Source organism: Mastigoproctus giganteus, chromosome 8 (assembly GCF_048544385.1).
Source record: "Mastigoproctus giganteus isolate SK-2022 chromosome 8, ASM4854438v1, whole genome shotgun sequence".
In the NCBI taxonomy this organism is placed as follows: Eukaryota; Metazoa; Arthropoda; class Arachnida; order Uropygi; family Thelyphonidae; genus Mastigoproctus; species Mastigoproctus giganteus.
In genome coordinates, this window is record NC_143582.1 from 152,493,726 (window position 1) to 152,514,589 (window position 20,864).

The 20,864-nt window shown below is 37.5% G+C and overlaps 1 long non-coding RNA gene across 1 annotated transcript; it reads left to right on the forward strand.

Annotated features, from left to right (window-relative positions):
• The first annotated feature begins 758 nt into the window (after positions 1-758).
• On the forward strand, positions 759-18,278 carry LOC150081927 (uncharacterized). Its single transcript, XR_016547297.1, has 2 exons — positions 759-936; positions 18,136-18,278. It is a non-coding gene; the product is annotated as an uncharacterized LOC150081927 (long non-coding RNA).
• Positions 18,279-20,864: the final 2,586 nt, after the last annotated feature.

Sequence of the window (20,864 nt, forward strand, 5' to 3'; positions counted from 1 at the left end):
CTTATTTCTAGCAGATGCGGACTTAATCGCTATTATACCCACGTGTCACCTTCTACACGACAACACGAGCCGGTCTGTTTGTGGAGTGTGGAAATGATAGCTTTACCGTTGGGCCTTGTGAACTAAAGAGAACCAGTTAAATGTGTTGTCTGTCCCCTTTTTATGGGTTATTTTTATTCCCTCCCGAAACTTATCGTAACTGTACGATCACGTAATCAGCTCGCGTGACATTCCTATTCGAGCAACGCCCTTAGAACGGCAGCAAATGACGTCATGAAATGCTACTTTCCGTGACATTTAGGTCGCTCACATGAGTCAGCCAGCACAAAAGATTTACGTGCGAGTCTCTCTCTCACTCGGTGTGAGTATGTATGTGTGCGCGCGCGCGAAGTATTTGTACGTAGTAAACAGACTCCTTTGCGAAGGAACAGTATTGATCTCAGGTCTCCGCTGACTGCGGCGTCTTGCTATGGCCAAGAGAAGAAAAAGAAGATGCCCACAAACAACGGAAGTCGCTTCGTGGAGTGCACACGCATCACTTTTTTTTTTTATATATGGCTGAGTGGAGTTATTTTGGAGAGACGTGCAGCGTACCGATTGAATGTATGGAAAGGAGCACGTACACACAGCGACCTCTATTAAATATCTAATGTAACAATGAACTTCAAACATATACCGTATGACTTCATTCTGTATAGACAGGGCCTTCGTAGCACAGTCAGTAATGACTTGTTTGTTGATTAGAAAGGCTCTTTCATATTTGTATGGAAGAACTTAATTTTTAGATTCTTCTTCTAGAAGCTTAGCAAGTCTGTCTCAGATGGAGATTATAAGGTTGTCCACGGAGAAACTTCAGTTTTTAACCGGAAAAATATAAGTGAACCACCCTAAATTTAGAACATGCAATTTACAGACACAGTACATTGACCCATCACGGTGAGTTGTCTTTACCTTAATCTCAAACAATCCACTCAACAATAAGTAATGGAAATGCTTCAACTCCGTGTCCTAAACTTAGCATTTTTCTGGGACAGATTAGCTCACATAAATTACAGAGTATTTGATTTTGTTGATCCTGTTAATTTAACTCGATTAGCATCCATCGTAGCTAATTACGAAGTACTTGATTTTGTAGAAGGATTTCAGTTTTAAGTTTTAAAAAAAATTGTATTTTTCCCCTCCTTTTTATCGTAAAATGCGTATATTTGTCGAATATAAGTAATACAGTATTTGCATATTCCTATTGTCACGCCCAAAAATTGAGCTCAGTTCTAAAACAGTTTTTAAACATTTTGTGAGTAACGGACACTTTGGAATGGTAGCCATGCCTTGAGCGACCGGGGTTCAAGCCCGTGACTGCTAACCATTCTCAAATATCCAGATTGCAAAATCACAATTAAAATTCTTTCTTGCACATTTCTCAGAACCGCATCTAGCTTATGTAGAAGCTTAGCTTATCTTTAATGAAGAACAAAAATTATTTTTTATTTAGCGCTTTTAGGTTTTTGCCAAATTAAATACGATAGAAACCCAAATATTCGTCATTCAAAAATGAGGCACTTTATGAATATTTCTTCGAGGGTTAGTCGACTGGGAAAAGAGAGAAGAAAGAGGTGCGAGAGTGCATAGCACGCGTTCCTTGAGTGGACCGGGGTTCAAGCCCGTGACTACTAAATACGATAAATATTTGTATTGACGATTTATTGTAAACTCTACTCACTTGGTTGTCGTGTCGGAGTATAAACAGAAAAAAAAAAAAAAAAAAGTTATCCGTACTTAAAGAAAAAAAGTGCCTCGGGTGATCCAGCACCTCATATATTAGCTATAAAGTTCCACTGTTGATGAAGGAGGCGGCCACCTTTGAAAGCTTCGGTGTTGGTTTTATCGTTTTTAACACCATAATATTCCTATTTTAATTTTACCTATTTATTATTTTTTTATCACTTTTAACTTCATAGTTTTTAGTTCATTTTATTTTTAAATTGAATATACAGCGTTAAATTGTATTTTATTTTATTAGTCCTTGTCATATATATGGGTTTGTGTATTTATTGCAGTTTGTATGAGTTATTATGCATCATGTTGCATTAATAATTTCCAAACACCAATTTCTTTCTGTTTTTTCATATTTCCTAGAATGTGTACCACTGTTACTATGTATTTGCAACGTATAAAATCATTTATTTTGCTACCATTCAATACTAAAATAACACTGGATAATAGTTAAATGATACAGTAGTATGTATTTACTTTTCAAGGAAATTCGATTGCTGAAATCAAGTCCCCTACTTATAGTAAACCTATTTAAAAAATATGATATAATCTCAACGCCCATATCGGAAGCAAATCCGAACCCGATTATTTCTTAAACAAGTACACATGTCTTAAGCGTTACCAACTGGACCAAGCTGGAAGGGATTATATGCATAACCTTCAATAATCCGAAATTTTCAAAAATCCGGCATGTGCTGCAGCATGCTCGATTTATGAGGTTCTACTGAAATTTGACGAAGTGAGGACTGACAGAAGAGCTCATATTTACTAAGAAAACGAGTGTGGGGTTGGCTTCTTTGTCTCGTAAGCACACACATTCGAAATAGCGGTTTGGTTTTTCTTTTGGGTCATAAAGAAATAAAATTCCAAAAAAGTCCCATTGGAAAATGATTATTTAACTTTCTGGATCTCATCTTTACTTTCATTTGTTTATGGCCCAGGGAACGGACGGCTGCATGTCGTTAGCCTGTGGGAATGCCTCAAACGAAAGACGTATTTCCTGCCTTATTTCCTGTTTAATCCAGACACCCATTTGTTATGTAGAGCTAGCATAGTGATTACCAACTATCTAAGAAAAAAAATTAAATAACAAGCTTTTTACAAGATTCAGATTCTTATGAATTTGAATTGATTCTTCCCTGCAATATGAATCTTCACTATAATTGGCAGTAATGTAAGGGCTATGGTTGTCAAATAAGACTACAGGAAAAGAAAACAAAAGCACGATTTCTTTCCCCATATTTCTCATAAAGCAACATCATAAATGAAATAATTTCATGAAACGTTTCGCATGTCCACACGATATAGGTATTTCCTATAATATGTTAACTGCATGTATATAAACTGAGGTGGCTTTGCATTAGCAACACCGCCTTATGTAGGAATGGACTGCTTTAACTTTAGTGAAGGCTCAAAGTCGGGAACGGCGGATATAAGATTCTAGTTCGCACACATCACGATCAGTTTTTGAAAAACTGCTAGAAAGAATGAGTCTGCGTCGAGATATTTCAACATCTCCATTGATCCAGTAAAGTTCGAAGTCAATAAAACATACAAAAGCCAAATTATGGACCAAATCTGGACTAAATAGATAATCATATTTACTTAATTGCAAGTTACAATTCACTTTAAAATAAATTTGGTCTCAATAATTTAAAGAGATAAATATACTGTACGGGTTGACTTGTATATCTTTTCTTCAGCAACTGACAACAAATTTACTTATTTTTCATTATATTATTGCATGAAAATTGTTTACGTCATGTAAATTTCTGATAAAAAAAAAATTCAGCTCAATTTTCATGGCAGTCCTGGTGATTTAGTCCAGATTTGGTCCATAATTTGGCTTCTGTATGTTTTATTGACTTCGAACTATACTGGATCAATGGAGATGTTGAAGTATAGTATAAACACACTATACACTGACAGTGTATGACTCGACTGATCTCCACACAATCGAGCACGTTAGGGACCTCCTGGAAAAGAACATTCAGTGTTACAATCATGACAATGCGGGCGTTATTCATTGTGCAATGAATGGATAAGCACTACCACAGGACTATCCTGCAACACATTGTAGAATTTATGCCAAGAAGTACACGATTGACTTACGGGCAAAAGATGGCCACACGAGGTATTAGGTATTGTTGCCAATGCAAAGCCAACGGTGTCCATATTCAATGATCCATTTATAGGCAGATGTTAAACGCTTGAGCTAAATGGATCCTTTAAGCCGCAGTAATGCCTTGCAATTGAAGAGCCTAGTAATGTAAGGAACTTGTAATTAGTACTATTATGACCACAGATATTGACATACCTTGTATGAATGATTCACGCGAAGAGAATTGACAGGTTGTACGTAATAACACTTTAAAACTGATATGTTTAACAAAAAAAAAAAACTGAAATTTTATTGTGTTTAAGTGGTTTAAGACATTTAAGTGGTTCATGTAGAATCTGTTTACTACTTGTTTTTTTACCTTGCTTTTGTTACATTGTTTTTGTATAGAATGTAACCATCACACTCCTAGCAACCCTCGTGAGTAGCACAGTTGTTGGTATAATCATCGTCCTCAACATCGGGTGGAAAAGACCCGAGTTCGAATCCTGTCAATGACGCAAGGAATTTTAATGGGGCATTTTCACAGCGTGGATGAGTTAGTCGGTCTCAGGCGAGGGTAAAATGGTTTTCCTCTCGGCAACTGGAGTTTTTTGTCCAGCAAACAGCAAATCAACCACAGTACACACGCAATTTAGAGACATTATGTACGGCACAATATGGCCTAAGCTGCTGATGCTAAAATCCGGAAATAACCAACTGTCCTAGTTGTACAAGGGGTGTTTATTAATAAAGTTGGAGGTATTTATTCTCCATCAAATACTTTCCAAAGCAGGGAGGAGGATTTCACTTTCATGAGAGTGAAAACTTTATATACTACAAAGTTTACATGGGACCATTTTAGCTGTAACCATCTTTTTATTAACCACAAAAGAAACAAAATTACTTCAAGTATCGCGACTCTATTATTCCTAGTATGAAATATGCGAATTTTATACAGCGGGGCCCCAACAACCGATGGTAATTTGTTCCACAAAACTCATTGTATGTTGAAACCAATAATACATTGATTTCCTCTAATTCGTTCCAAACTATTGGCAGGTGACCCCAACAAACACATAAAATAGGAATTTCTTACATTATTCTTGATTTTTACATTAAAAATGAATGTTTTATAAAGATTATTTAATAAATAGTTATAGAACATCTTAAAAAAAATAAATTAGCATTTAACTTAATGAAGTGAAGGGCTGATGAAATCAATGGTGACATAGTGGTGGTGCGATTAGATCAGACGTCATGTGTCTTTTCAGTCTTTTGTTTTGCTACTACTGGCAAAGAAACTGTCCAAGTGGACTGTTTTTTACGACTTTTTTTGTAGACTCCTGAAGTAAGAAATGACTGTCTTCCCTTTTGCACATCATGACTTGTGTTTTCAATGTTGGGGTGTTTTTTTTTACCACTTCTCTTAAACGCTCACAACAAGAAATGACAGTCTTCAACTCTTGCTGACACTTTTTGAGTGTCCTCTCCAGTGTCACTCTTCGTAATTTTCTCCAACTCTTGTAGCTCTTCTGTCGTTAGCTCACGCCCATGAACGTCAATAAGGTCCTCCACACCCTCTTCGTCAACCTTCCCACTGATTTACCAAGAGTGACAATATCATCTGTCAAAGCACCATCCTCTTCAAATCAGTCAAAGTTATGGATGATTAAAGGCCAGATGTTTTTCCAGGCTGAATTTAAGCATCTGGTGGAAGCATCATTCCAAGAACTTACGATCAGCCTCACACAGTCTAGGACGTTGAACTTCGACCTCCAAAAATCTTTGAGAGTGACAGCATTTTCAACAGAGGTCGCTGAAAGCAACTTGCAAACATTTTCTTAGTATAGATTTTCTTGATGTTTGCAATCACTTGCTGGTCCATTGGTTGAAGCAGGGGAGTGGTGCTGGGTGGCAAAAATTTGACTTGAACAAAGTAAAATTGTGCCTCGAGATTGAACAAGGTTTGGATCATGGCCTGGCACATTAGCCAGCAAGAGCAGTGCCTTCGCAGGAAGCTTATTTTTCGCAAGATAACTCTTCACTGAAGAATAGAAAACTTCAAGCGCTCATTCATTGAAGTTACATATCTTGTAACCCAGGCCTTCTTATTACTGCGCCAAAACTGTTCGAAGTACTGTAACACGCGGGAATGTTGTGTTGAACAAAACAAAGACGCTAATTGGTTGAGAATAATCGTACGAATGATGTTCCGCGCGCACGCGTCTTCAAATTTCCACTAATGCATCGTTCCAGCTATATCGGAAAAGCATCGGTTCCTGCAAATATCATCGGTCCTTAAAATAAAAGATTGTATGGAAGGTAAATCGGTTCCTGAGAATATCGGATGTCGATGCCATTAGAAGTTGAGGCCCCACTGTACGTCAGATTTTTAGCGAATTAATTCTGGTCTGCTTTTTTCGGTGACTGATATTTTTGCTCGTGTCGTTGTAGGGTTTTTTTTTTTTTAGGCACGAGGGCAACTTAGGCCATATTATCGTATATAATATGTCTGTAAATTGCGTATGTTCTGTGGTCTATTTTCTGTTTACTGGGCGAAAAATCCGCGTCTCTGGTAGAAAAAAACATGTTACCTTCGCCTGAGACCCACTAAATCATCCAAATTGTGAGAAAGATCCATAAATTCCTCGCGTAATTGACGGGATTCGAACTTAGGTCTTTTCCACCCAGTGTCGGGAGGATGGTGATTATACCAGCTGTTCTACTCACGTGGGCCTTTGCTTCTACTGCTACACAATAACACATATATAAATACATTAATTGAACAAACCTTGCACAACATGCTGATGATACGTATTAATATTAATCTATTAGTACGATATACGCTCCCGCCTAAAAGTTTGGAATCACAGCGTATGGCAACAGTTTTCGGTGGTTTTTTTTTTTTTTTTTTCTTTTTTGAAATTAGCTATGATAATGTAAGGTTTACTATAACACACACTGGCCAAAAAATATGAACCTCTATATTAAGACAGCCCCAGACAGAAGAAATGCAAATAGATACAAAGAAAACTGTGACGTGAGGTGATGACGTGTTGCCTCGCTGAGGGTAAAGACTGCACAGGCTGTTCATAGGGAAAACGCGTGATCTATCAGACTTTGAAAAAATGTTTATCATGGGTACACGTTGACCAGTAACCAAAATTCAAGAAACGAAGAGAAAACCTGGTTTCTCAAAAGCATCCATTTCAAAGGTTTCTAATAACTGGAAAGCAAGCGGTTCTTCTACACCTCAAATGCGTAAAAGTGGCAGAAAAACAACACTTCAAGACCGAAAACATCGTACTTTAAGAGGACTATACGGAAAAATAAGAATTCAACCAAGCCCAGAACGGCCCTATTTTCACATGTACCATGCAGAAATTGGGTATTAGCAGTCGCCTGACCATGCAGAATCCACTTGTTTGAGAGAAAAATAAAATTCTTTATGCAATGGTGGTGAGAACATCATGAATGGACAGGGGAACAATGAAAGGAAGGCATGTGGTAAAAAGAATCCCGATACATTTCGTTTTGCACTGATGGTTAGCAGAGAGCGTAGCGAAAAACTCACGAAGCGATGGACCCTGCTTACTTTGTTAAGACAACTCAGGCATCTGGAGGTAGTATCATGGTATAGGAAAGGTTTTGTTGGCGTGGACTGGGTACGTGGATACCAATGGAAGGTCGAATGCATCCATGGAGTGCCTAAATTTTGTATCAGATCTACTGCATCTTGCAATGTTACACTTTTATCCTAAAAGTGATGGACACTATATGGACGAAAATGCAACAGCGCATCATGCCAGAATCGTGCAAGAAAATTTCGACTAACATGGCACAGATTTCCACCATCTTACTTGGCTCCCACATTCACTGATCTCAATCCTACTGAGAATATATGGGAAATACTGGAGAGAGCTATTCGGCAACGAAGTCATCTAATTTTGTCGCAGCTGAGCGATATTTTGCTAGAATGGTTACAATTGATCAAAACGCACTAAAACACCTTAGAGAATCCACGCGGCGCCGCATACTTGCTATTATTCGATAAAAGGTGGCCTGATTCGATACTGAATAAAGATTCATATATTTTTGGCCAGAGTGTGTATTTTTAAGATGTTTTATTAACCACTGAAAAATTTACAGCACAAATATATTGAAATGATTAATATTAACAACTATACAGATTTTTCATCAAAATTTCCTCCACTAGATTTTATAGTAGATAGTCTTGACTAACATTATTCCAAGTGATCTGCAAGGTTTCTCATAAATTTTGTGAAATAGGAAGACCACAGATTTGAAGGGCTAGATGACCCCATAAAAACCCTAATCGGTTTAAGTCAGGCGATTGGGGTGGCCACACCATAATTTGTAATACACCCTCCGTTTGTTTAGTTTATAGAAAGTCCCTGCCCACTTTAGAGCTGTGCTTTGGGTCATGTTGCAATATAAGATTTCTTCCAAAGTCGAAGTCCAGAAGATATTGCATTATGTTCAAGAATGTCTTTGCAGTCTTCTTTTCTTAAAATTCCTACATTTCTGACGATGTCACACGCTCCAGAAAAACAGAAGCAACCCCAGTTCACGATGAAATCAAGATGCTTGACTGTAGGTTTATCTTCAGTTAATCGTCTTACATAAACTCCACGCTTGGATCCAAAAATTTCAAATTTGGATTCATCCGTCCACAGTTCGATATTCCACTCTTCAATTGTCCAATGTTGATGGCTCTTAGCCCTAGCCAACCGTTTCTTTTGATTTTCCGGTTTTAATAAGGATTTTCGGGCCGCTACACGACCATGAAGTCCTGCTTGTTTAAGACGAAGTTTCTCTGCTCCTATTGAACTCATCTCGGATTTCAGGTGCGGTAAGTCGTCGTTTGTCTTTAGAAATCAGTGTTATGGTATTTTATTGTACTTCCATTGTTACGCGCGCTCGTCCTGATCCTAGTTTGTCCTTAAGCTGCCAGTATCGTTGAATGGTAGTTTGTACTTTTTTAAATGAAACACCTAGATTTTTGCCATTACTTCTCATGGAATACCTTTCTTTATACAGAGGTATAACAGCACTTCCTTTTTTTAACACAGTTAATTTATCACGAAACACACACAAAACTTAACACCAAACACTTTTTGGATGACTGATGTTCGAGTTTATAAATTACAGCTCTTGCTCCTCAATTTATATTATTGCAAACTATTCTAGAATAATTTACAACGTTCTATAATATTAGAGCAATACTCCCACTTTATAGAATCATCTACAATGTTCTACCACATTCACGAGTCCCTTACACCTTTCTAGAATATTTTCGAATATCCAAATTTAGTTTAATTTTGAGTAAAAACAAAAAAGAAAACTTCAGATACAGTATGATGTGTCTACAATGGCAAGAGGCATGTATTTAAATCAGAGGTACAAAAATTACGAATATTTCTCTACCGTTTTGTACTTCAAATTTACTCATATCTGAGCGTAGGGGTGTGTGATTTGTTCACCCATTTGTTCAGTAATAAATCCTAACCTGGGAAACTGTTAAGTAAAACTCTAAATATCATTATGAATACATGAAGAAAATATTAAAACTGTATTTAACAGGATTTTGTTCTTTCTGTTCTCAAAGGTGTTTTTTTTTTATTTTTTTTTTAAATACCGTACAACTGTGCTGGAATACAAAATATTTTGTACCCACGAGTTATATTTTTGGATCTACAGTTTGCACAGTACTGCTCTAGATCGGTGATTTTTAACTTTTTTGACCTTAAGGACCACATTTCAATGGAACAAATTTTAAGTGGACCACTAATATCTTTTTTTTCTCAATTTTAATTTTATTAAAATAGTATAAATAATTTTAATTTATTATTGTGGAAGTACTGTTAGTATGGATTACGACAGATACTAACGAAGGAAACATATTTGTTCTAAAAATTAATACAATCTGTCTTCTATTTTTGAAAAATAGAATCGGTTTACTAATCATTGATTAATGCACGGATCATCATATGTTAAGAAACTGTTTTAGATCAGTCTTCCTAAGAACAATCTTATTCCTAAGACAACCCACCTAAACTCTAAAATAAATCTGCGATCCATCATTTTAAAAGTTGTATTTACAGACAGAGTTCATCATTCTTTCTCAGTTTTCTCTGAATTTTTCATATCTGAAGTATAAATAAAATCTAAAAAAATATTTAGATGTTATTTTATTTAATATTTTATATTTCATTTAATCACTCAATTTCCCATAATCAAATTATATATATAATTTACAAAAAAAGTACTTATCTATTATTGCAGATTATATTTTATTTTTAATGAGTTATTTATGGCTTATCAAAAATTAAAAGATCCATCCAGAATTTCTGTGGCCCACTGGCGCGGTTCGCGGTTGAGAAACGCTGTTTTAGATGGTCACTGTACTGGCAGCAATGACGTCATTTGGCATTTTCATTGTAGGTTTTGAGCTGTTACTGTGTCACTTCTCTTCTTCTGACTGACTAGTGTATTTAAGCGATAATCGATAACCTCATTTTCCTGAATAGTTTTTCCTTAGTGACGTCATCGTTCTTTAGATATTCTACGGTTTCCTTCACCGCGAAACTGTTATGCGCACACCTCGTCATGGAGGAACATCTCAGATCGATCATTACTCCTGGAAACGTACGGTCTGTAGAAGGCATGACGTCATGGTTAGTGGTTGCTGTGGGTAATGTTTACATTCCATGTTCAGTATCAGAGAGAGAGAGAGCATATATTATACGTTAATATGCTGACGTCATGTACAAAAACGAAAGTTTTTATCCCTTTGGGATAAACGGACTTGGCACACTAGAACGATCAGTTAGTCATATTCATTGGGCAGCTGCGTGTCAGCTAGTACTGGCACGTCAGTAACAAAAGAAACTGCAGCCATTTAATAATTACGGCACAATTTTACCGAGTGCTGATACCTTCAATTCCAAACACATGTTATCTGCTTGTTCACTGAGATTCTAATTCGAAATTAAGTTTTAAATGAGAAACTTTGTAGAGAGATAACTGTAGTGCCTAGACAAAAAAAGAAGAAAAAAAATTAAAAATTGACAATATGTGCCAAAAATGATCCTCACATGTAATTTGTGATGCAAATCCATGCATCATTTGCATACGGCACTCGGGGAACTACAAACGTGCACGCTGTGGCAAAGTGTCATTCAAGGTAAGCAGCACGAGTGGAGCAGGTGATATCATTGACCTCCAGAGGAGTCTAATTTGTGAGACTGGCGGATTTAGGACAATTCTACACATTCAACGAATTTAGCAGGTTTATCAGTGAAGACAGCCTCTAACGCCGCAGTGTCTCCAACCCGTGGGCTGCATGTGACCCACTACTTCACATTGTGTGGCTCGCGGCCATGTAAACAGCCTTCAAGCGTTATGCGTCTCAAGAGAAATTCAGCGTTTCACAAAATATAGTTTCACATGGACTTTATGAAAATATTCGTTTTTATTATATCCATGTTTCTATATTGCTTTTTCGCTGCAAGACCAGCTGCTTAATGTACGGAACTAATCTTAAGGCCGGCAACCCACTTGTCGCGACAATCAATGTCGCCCGCGACTCTCAACATTTTATTTGTTTTGGTCCCCTAGCAAAAAAAAAAAAAGGTTGGAAACCCCTACTCTAACATATTTCTAATGTGGAAACCGGAATGACAAACGTGCAACCACAACTCTGGCCGAAAAACGAAGCTCAATAACAGGGATCGTCGATGTTTTAGATGAACTGTTACTACAAACAGGCAAGCTAGGTAGATAATCTGACCATGGAATTCATGGAGTTGAAATAGTCACTTTGACTCCAAGGTTTCAAAGTGACTATTTCAACTCTAACATTGCGTAGAGAACTGAATAAACAGAGAATTCACAGTAGCGTATACCTCTTCGGAAGTCTCTCATCTCGTGAATAAATGCGAAATGCAGTATAGATTTTGGACTGCTGACATTTCAGCAATTTGGTCCGATGGATCAAAATATATGCTAATCCACGTTGACTACAGGGAAAAATTTGGACAAAATTAAAGTTTGCATTCAGAATATACTAACTTGATGGTTCAAGCAGGTGGTAGCTCTGTAATGGTTTGGAGTGCCACTGGTTGGCAAGACCTCTAAATAGTCACGTGCCTTCTTAAACGTACTTGGATATCTTATCTGACTATGGACACCCTAAGATGACCCTCTATCCCATAGATGATGGAATCTGCCGTGATGGCAATGCTACTCCCCATCGATCCACCAAAGTTCTTGAACGGATTCAAGTGAATGACAGGGAACTCCTCCACACATGTTCTAGCCCCCGCAATCTTCTGATATGTTTTATTGAACCCATGTGTGGCATCATGGAGAGAAGAATCAGGCAGCTGGAAATCCCCTCTCCTTTCATCTCACGTTTGTGCGTATGCTACTGAAAGAATGGTCCCAAATTCCCCCTCCCCTCCGCTCTCGTACAGCGTCCAACCTCTTATTGGATCTGTAACAGCATGCCATTTAACCAACAAGAATTATGCATATTAAGCTCGGGGAGCCCCAAGGCGTTATTAGCTGCTATTCTCCTTTTTCCCTGTCTATGCACTATATTGGTAACATACACATATAAGATAAAAATAAAATAAATTTTGTGTTTATACTCCGGGACAACCACACGTTCAAAGGAGTTCACAAGGTTATTTGGTTTTTTAGGAGCATTAGCAACTAAGGCCATACTGCGCCGGGATATGCGGTGGTCATTCCCTGACCTTTCCGCATCCTCCGTATTTGGTGGTGACGGGCTCGAACCCCGGTCTAATCAAGAAGCGTGTGCTACGCACTGCTGCTCCTTCCCACCTGGCTACGGAGGCGCCGTTCACAAGGTAGAGAGAATACAAGAAACAGCACCGTATTTAGCAGTCACGGGCTTGAGTGACCCCCCGGTCACTCAAGGCACGTGTACTTATGCACCCTCGCGCTGACCACTCCGCTACGGCGGCTGATTATATGTCAACATATATAAGAATCATATCCTATCACCTAATCCTTCATTTATAGATTAACTGAATTAAAATGTTAATTCAGTTAATCTATAAATCTGTAATCTCCCACTCAACTATCCTTTTATCCATTGTAGAAACTTACCCTTAATACCATACTGCTCCAATTTGTAAAGTAGTCTTCCATGCGCAAAAGTGCCAAAAAACTCATTAATTACAGAACATAATGCCTCGTGCGCCATCTCTTATAAACTGGCGTCGCAAAATCACGTATGTGCATGAGAGTGCACCAGAGTCAATTTTGAAATTGGGACATTCTAGTGAAGGTTAATTCAATTCTTTACATTAAACGTGTCTTCAGATGTACTTCCTGTAAGGGAAGGAAAGAAAATATTTTACAGAAATCAAACATCACTAGAAATGAACTGTTTCCCAATTTCTTCGCCAATTTTGCTTATTGTTTTTAAATATCTTTCTTCCTTTCAATTTTAATTTAACAGTTCAAGTCTAATGAAGTTCAAGCAGAAGTTCACGTCTAATGTCAACAAATCTTCTTTTCGTCTTCTCAACCTCCAACCCAAGCACAGTACTAAGTACTATAGGTTCTAATACCTATCGTGTTTGGGGTTTTCATAAAAATAAAAAACTAATAATAAAAATTAACAGCGGAGAACATACCTCTTTTAAAATTTAGCCAAGTTATTTCCGGAGTGCGTACGTAAATGACGGTTGTAACAGAGGTAGACAGCAAAAAGAGCCACAAGACCAATCGCATATAAAAAAACATTGGAGAAACGCCAAATGCGAACTGACTTCACTGTTATTTTAGCACTTCGGTACAAACGATTAGTAGCTTGCTGCATGGTAGACTGTACGAAACCGACTATACGCACTGGTCACGCCTACACATTCCTCCCCAAAACACGTTTTATAAATACCTTAAGATATTGTTTAATGAGCTTCTATGTTTGTAGATGGTGATTGAGATGAATCACTCTTCTGAAGTTTTCTGTTCTCCTTTTAGTGTTTTCAGAGATGACTTTTAATGGCTGTTTTATTCTTATTCTTCATTCACCAGCGTGATGAACGGGATTTGCACGCAGTACATATGATAAGGGGAGAGAGAGAGAGAATATTTTAACAAGTGACACATCCACAGAAACTCGGCCCCAATGCAAAAATATTAAAAAAAAAAAAAAAAAAAATGGTTCTTCAAACCTGTCTATAATTGAAAGTTTCAGAATTAGTAGCATTCACCAATAATGTAAAGCAAATAATGGGTCCTTCCTGACAGTACATTGGTTTCGTCAGTCATTTGGAGAGGTCTGGGTTCGTGGTCCATCAATGACGGAAGAATTTCTGAAATCCTCCAGTCATCGATTCAGGTGAGTGGACAGGTTTTTACCCTGTGAGTTATTCCAGGTTTTTAGCCACACAACATGTGTCAAATCGTTCCGTGAGAATTCGTTTATTCCGAAATAAAACACGATTACATCAGAGGCGGATTGGGTCAAAAATTCTTACCAGGGAAAATTTTATGGCCATATTGTTTATGCCAAAATCGTATCGGCCTCCATCAGCCTCTGGCCTACCGGGTTATTATCTAGTAACGCTATAACTAATTTATAACATTATGAACATAACTGTATAATAATATATATACAACATAAACATGAATAGATATATATTCAATACTCTATTCATGTTATATATATACATAATAAAGATATAGTAGTTTTATAACTACATTTCGGTATATATTAGTTTAGTGTAGTATTCTCAAATTAAATTGAATTCAAACAGAAATCATGCCCCAGACTAGAGCAACAAAGTAGTGGGAATGCTATGGCTTGGTGGGGGGGGGAATTCTCCCACGAATCAGGGCCTTACAAACTGTGCTACTTGTTCGATGTTTGCGAATAATACGGTACCTGATACAGACAAGGGGGACATCTCTGTGTGTTTGTGTGTGTCAATGCAAAGAGTGTGAATAAATTAAGAGCGAATTCAGCATTCTGATGGGAGTTTATGAGAGTTTGAATAACAGGGTCGATGCCCTCGCAGGAATTAAAATGGGGCCCATCAAGCTATCAACTGCCTACTTCAACACCATAGTACACACGTGTTTTATGCAACACAGCGGCAATCCACAAAGCAGAATGCGCTGGTCCCACAGGAGGTCATTACTGTCAGTGACACTATTATCAAGAAACAGGAAATATATCGTACAAAAAAGGATAGGTGGAATAGGATCAGGGTATGCCTGCCAGGGACAAAAGCTGATGACGTTGCAGAGCAGATACCACCTTCTAAGGGCACGAAAGGTAATATTGTTGTACACTTTGGCAGTGAAAATGAGAATAGGGGATCTGAGGACTTACTTAACAAGTACATGGCATTGTTAAGAAAAAGACGCGAGTTAGGATTAGATTTGAAAGTGTCTGCAATTCTGTCCACACAAGATAGAAGGAAAAACATTATGACCACCTTTGTCAATAAGTTCAGACCTGGAGAGGATGCTGGGTTTATGGGGTAGAATTTTTCTCAGTGGTCTCTGCTTGTTTACAAGCAAAACTGTTTTTTACAGGGGTAGGATACACTTAAATAGAAAGGGTGCATGATTATTTGCTGATGCTATCGAGGCAGTGTTAGATGAGTCGAAAAACTGCTAGCTGAGGCGGGGTACAATGACTAATAGCAGTCGCACACAGAATTGTAAGTGATTCTACACTACTTCTACTGGAACCTTCAGCATCCTGAAAAACAGGCTGTCGGGATTTCAAGGCCTGCTGGAGTTCTTCATGGAACAAGCAAATACATATTCTCTGTTAAGGTAACTAAGAGTAAAAACAGGTGCATGCAAACCAATGATAGGATCATGGTAAATAAATCTGAATTTCGAGTATTGGTTAAAACCTCAAACGCGGGCTTGTGGGAATATCGGAGACATGATATCACTGACATAACGGTTGCAAAATTTGAATATGGGGAGTACAATGTCTGCAGAAAGGAGAGACAAGATAGGAGGAGCAAGGGATTATATTCTTAGTTAAGAAGCATATCAGATCTAAGGCAATGCATCCAATTGACATGGATAGCCAGTGCATGTCGAGTCAGTTTGGTGTAACAAAACTGGGAAAACAAAAATGAGAGTAAGGGTATGTTAAACGCAAGGTGGCTGTGATCAGTGTGGCGAAAGTTAAAAATCCCACCCATTTATGACATTCTGATTTACTGACCCAAATAGTGGGTCAGTAAATCAGAATGTCATAAATGGGGGGATTTTTAACTTTCCAGATATTGACCAGAAATTGTGGGTTTGTCACACACTAAGAAGACTGAATTTTTGGATGACTGTTTTCTATAGTACCACAATAAAGAGGCAATTAGAGAAAGCAATACTATTAATCTGATTATCAGCAGCGATTCTTCATACATTAAGTATGTGCAGATAAAAGAATCACTAGGTGACTACAATGGTCTCAGACAGTTTTGAAATTCTATACAGTGTGACCAATTGATGGCCAGGACTGAGCCCTGTGAGAGATGGGGTATAGGGATATCGAAAAGTAAATGATAGTCCTTATATTATTATAGTTTAATTTATTTTATTTTATTTATTTTATTTTAATATATTTTACTTTATTTTATTTATTTTAATTATCTTATTTTATTTTACTCTACTTTATTTTAATTGTTTTATTTATTTTATTTTATTTCATATCTAAGGGGAAATAAAACCAAAAAAGTGTGCCCTGGTAATTCTGAGGGGACCTTCCCTGATGCATTACCCGGCCACACAGGATTAACTTGATGGGACAACAGACGTCCAAAAACTTAACCACAGGACCGGATCAGTCCGTGTCCTCTTAAGATACAGTAGATCCTGGCTGCCTCCATGTGGCTAGGGATGGGAGTGAGGGGCTGTGACACAAACCTGCCACAGCCCCCTACTGCTAAATGCCAGGTGCCGGCTAACACACAACGCAAACACAACACTAATGCACACCTAATTACATATTTCATCTATCAGATGCATTTTTTTTTTTTTTTTTTTTTGAGTTAAATATATACGTGAAATTTTGATGCTCTTTTAAGTTCTTTTCTAAGCCGGCAACTTGGCAAAAAGCCTAACAAACGGCGGATATAGGGGAAACCCTGGAAGCCGCTAATAACTTACAAATACACTTTATCTGTGACCAATTGATGATGTTACCAACAGCAAATTCTAAAATGGGAAGCATTCTGGAAAGTAATCGTAGAAGTTACTAGGAATTTTATGCCAACTAAGAAATATTGTTCAAGGCTAAGACCTAAATAAATGTCAGATGAAATAATCAGACTCGTGACAGAGAAGAAAAATGCATGGGATGCATATAAATTATCAGGCGATACAGAAGTCTACTGTAGATAGAAACTAATCTGCAATCAAGTCCCAAAGAAGGTTCAGGAAACTGAGGCTGGTGATGATCCGTCTTTGGTACAGGATGCAAAGAAAAATAAAAAAAAGGACTTCCTGACTTGTGTAAACACTAGAAGGAAGGGATAAATCACATTGGTCCACTTGATATCAATAGTTTAACTCCTGATTAACTCCTCTGACCGTTTGGTCGGCCCGGAGTATAAACAGAAAATTTATTTATTTACTGACAAACCGAATAAGTATTCTGCATCTACATTCACGTATGAGGAATTCTTTAGGAAAGAAGATGCCCGAAGTTCATCAAACTTAACAGGAAACTACATGATTTGTGATAATTGATAGGAAAGTGAAGAGAAATTGTTGAAGCTACAAGTAAAAAGACATCTGGGGTCGATGGGATCTATCCATGTATCTCTAAAAGATTAATCTGACCGGATTGCAACCTTTTAAGCTTACACCTTGGTATTTTAATATACTCGACATTGTTAAAGATTCCGATTAATCATTTGAATATTGTTATTGTATTAGTTACTTTGTGAGTAATTTCATCATCCAACATGCAGGATTGTGCAAAGGTATCTTGAAGCCCGAGTGCTCAGTTAATATTAGTATCCTCTTTCCTTTTCCTTGATGCTGCTCCTTTTTATATTTTTTGGCATCTCCAAAATATTAGAATTTTGTTTAACACTTTCAGTATGTCTGAAAATGTAAAAAAAAAAAAAAAAAAAAAACCTGACATGCTTAATATTAGTTAATTTGTTAAACATAGGCCCTAAGGCAACGTTTCTTTAAAAATAACTTCTCAATTTTCTATTTTCCTTTAGAGATCCTGTGAGCTCAGGACCCTGATCATCGACTTGCAGCAGTTGAGACTTCCTGAATGGTACTATGATAGAGACGATTCATTTAATCACATATATGCTGTATTTATACTCTGAGACGACCACATAAATCGATCTCTTTTTTTCAGCAGTTATCAGTCGCATTTCGCGTTATAGTGTACCACAGTAAAACTGATTAAGAATTACTGTCCACTTTTTGATGCAACTATTTTTTGCTCTTTCTTTTAATATTAACATTTTATTACACTACACAGTAAACCGTAAAAGAAGTAGTAGGTATACAGTGCTTCGCACGTCGAAAGTCATGAAATCCAACTACACATATAGGTGACAACTTGACATCGCTCTTATTGATGCTACTATATATGTGTACAAGGAAGGCTTTGATTAAGTAATCGAACCATTTCTTGTTGCCCGTTTCCTGCACAACAAACTGAATTCTTTCTAAACAGTGCTCTAATATGCAAGCGAGTTTGCTAAAAGAAATCGACCATCTCGAAAATTTACTTTTCGTAAACAATACTGTTTGTTTAGTTTACAGCAGAAGTTTTGTTCATGTTCACGAGAAAGGTCAGACGGATGAAAGAGTGGGCTTAAAATTTTTAGACGAGTTTTATTACTTGAAAGCAGGGCCGGCTTTAGAGCAAGGACGAGTAGCACTGTCCCATGGGCGGCAAGGTTAAGGGGGCGCCAACGCCCTTAAACCTTGGCGCAAATTGATAAAATTAATCATTCTAAAAAATTAAAATCTTCGCATCAGCGAGAGGGGGACGCCATCAGTCAATGTGGGCTAGGGTTGCCATATCATATACCCTTGAGTCGACCCTGATTGAGAAGTCGACTTACACGCCGGAATAAACGGTATGTAATATATACAGTAGACTCTCGATTATTCGGGTTGCGGATTAACTGGAGCCTCTACGGCCCGCGGAAGTTTTAAGTCAATATCAATCGGATAACAAAAAGAAATACGTTACGTATACTCTATTGCAGTTGTTGTTTGTTTACATTTTGCAATGTTCCATTATAGACAAGACCCTCGAGTTTCTAAGAAACTGCATCCCTGCGTTTGCTTTATGCCCACTAGTTACATTTCAGTAATAAATAAAATAAATTTTCATTTTAATCCATGACGGCCACATGAGGTCAGTAGTTCGAAAGATGGAGAAAATAAAAGAATATCGCTATATTTTAGTAGTCACGAGCTTGAAGCAGTCACTAAAATGCGTGTTCTTCTGTACCCTCGTGCTTGCCTCCATTGAGATACGTTAAAATTTTATTAATGTATGGTTAATTTTAACGATATTTTCCGAGTTTTTATTATTATTATTTTTAAATTTCCGTCTGTGTGAGTCCATCACGTTACACTGCAAATGGGTTGTTCTCTGTTGAACAAAAACTTCAGCTCGTCAATAACCATGAGAAGCTGCTAAATGTTTGAACTTTAATGAGTCTCTCTACTAGACTACATGGAACAACAAGGAGACGCCGCTCTTTCTGACAAGATGATGCTTTGAAATTTACGTAGTACCATTCGCAGGAAGGCAAACCAAAGGAAAAAGCGAACGTTATTGTTTTTCTCTTTTCAAAAAATAATGTGCATGTCAATCTTCCTACGCTATAGTTATAAATACTGTATTTCCACATATAAGTATGAATACAATATCTGTATTCACACCTATAATAAATTTGTTTTTGTCACATTTACCAGTTTTTTTTTTTTTTTTAATTTTAAGGTTATTCACGGTTTCAGTTAAAGTTATTTCCCGTCCATCCCGGATAATTGAGTGTCTACTGTATACAAAAATTAAGTGTCTTAAGCTTTTTACAGGACGTATAAATCGATACACGGATTTATAGGTAATTTTTTGTTTTCAAAGTTAACTTATAAGCCCAAATATACGGAAGAAGTTCAGATGACTATGGCCTTTCAAAACTTTTTCGAGGAATTGCACCCAGCAGGAGCAGCCACCTGTTCCGTTAGAGCACAAAGATATCATCACATGCTGAGCAGTTTCATTATTCCTCAACTGCAGCAAAGAGGATGCCTGGATGAGACAATTTTATGCAAGATGGGGCTCCTCTTATCGCACGACCAGTACAGCAGCTTCTCCAGCATCACTTTACTGCAGAAAGGGTCATTAGTTGTTTGTTTCCCCTTGCATGGCCACCACGTTAGCCTGATCTTACACCGTGTGATTTTTGGCTGTGAGGTCACCTCAAGGCCAATGTCTATCGAGGAAGTGTCCCTAACCTGGCTGTCTTAAAGGACAACGTAACGCAGCATGTGCGGAACATTACTCCAGAGATGTTGCATTCTGCAGTCAAGCACACTGTGCATCGAATGCAATTTCTGGTCCAGAACAATGGAAATCACATCAAAAACCAACTCCACCATCAGCGATATCATCGACCATTGGAAGTAAACTGTGAGTGAGTTTGGAGCTGTGAAACCATTTCCTCCGGCAGTTTAGTTCAGATTCTTTCTAGTTTTTTTTTTTTTTTTCGCAAAGAGCACAAATAAAAATTTGTAATTTCAATAAGGTTTGTCTTATTTATTTGTTGGTACTTTGTCATGTATTTCCTCTTGTACGGCGCCATATTATCCCCTATCGTCAGATTTTGGAACTAATTTTTTTTCACGGGATTCTTCTCCCCATGCCTTGAATAAAATAAATTATCTGTTTATACTCCGGGACGACCAAACGGTC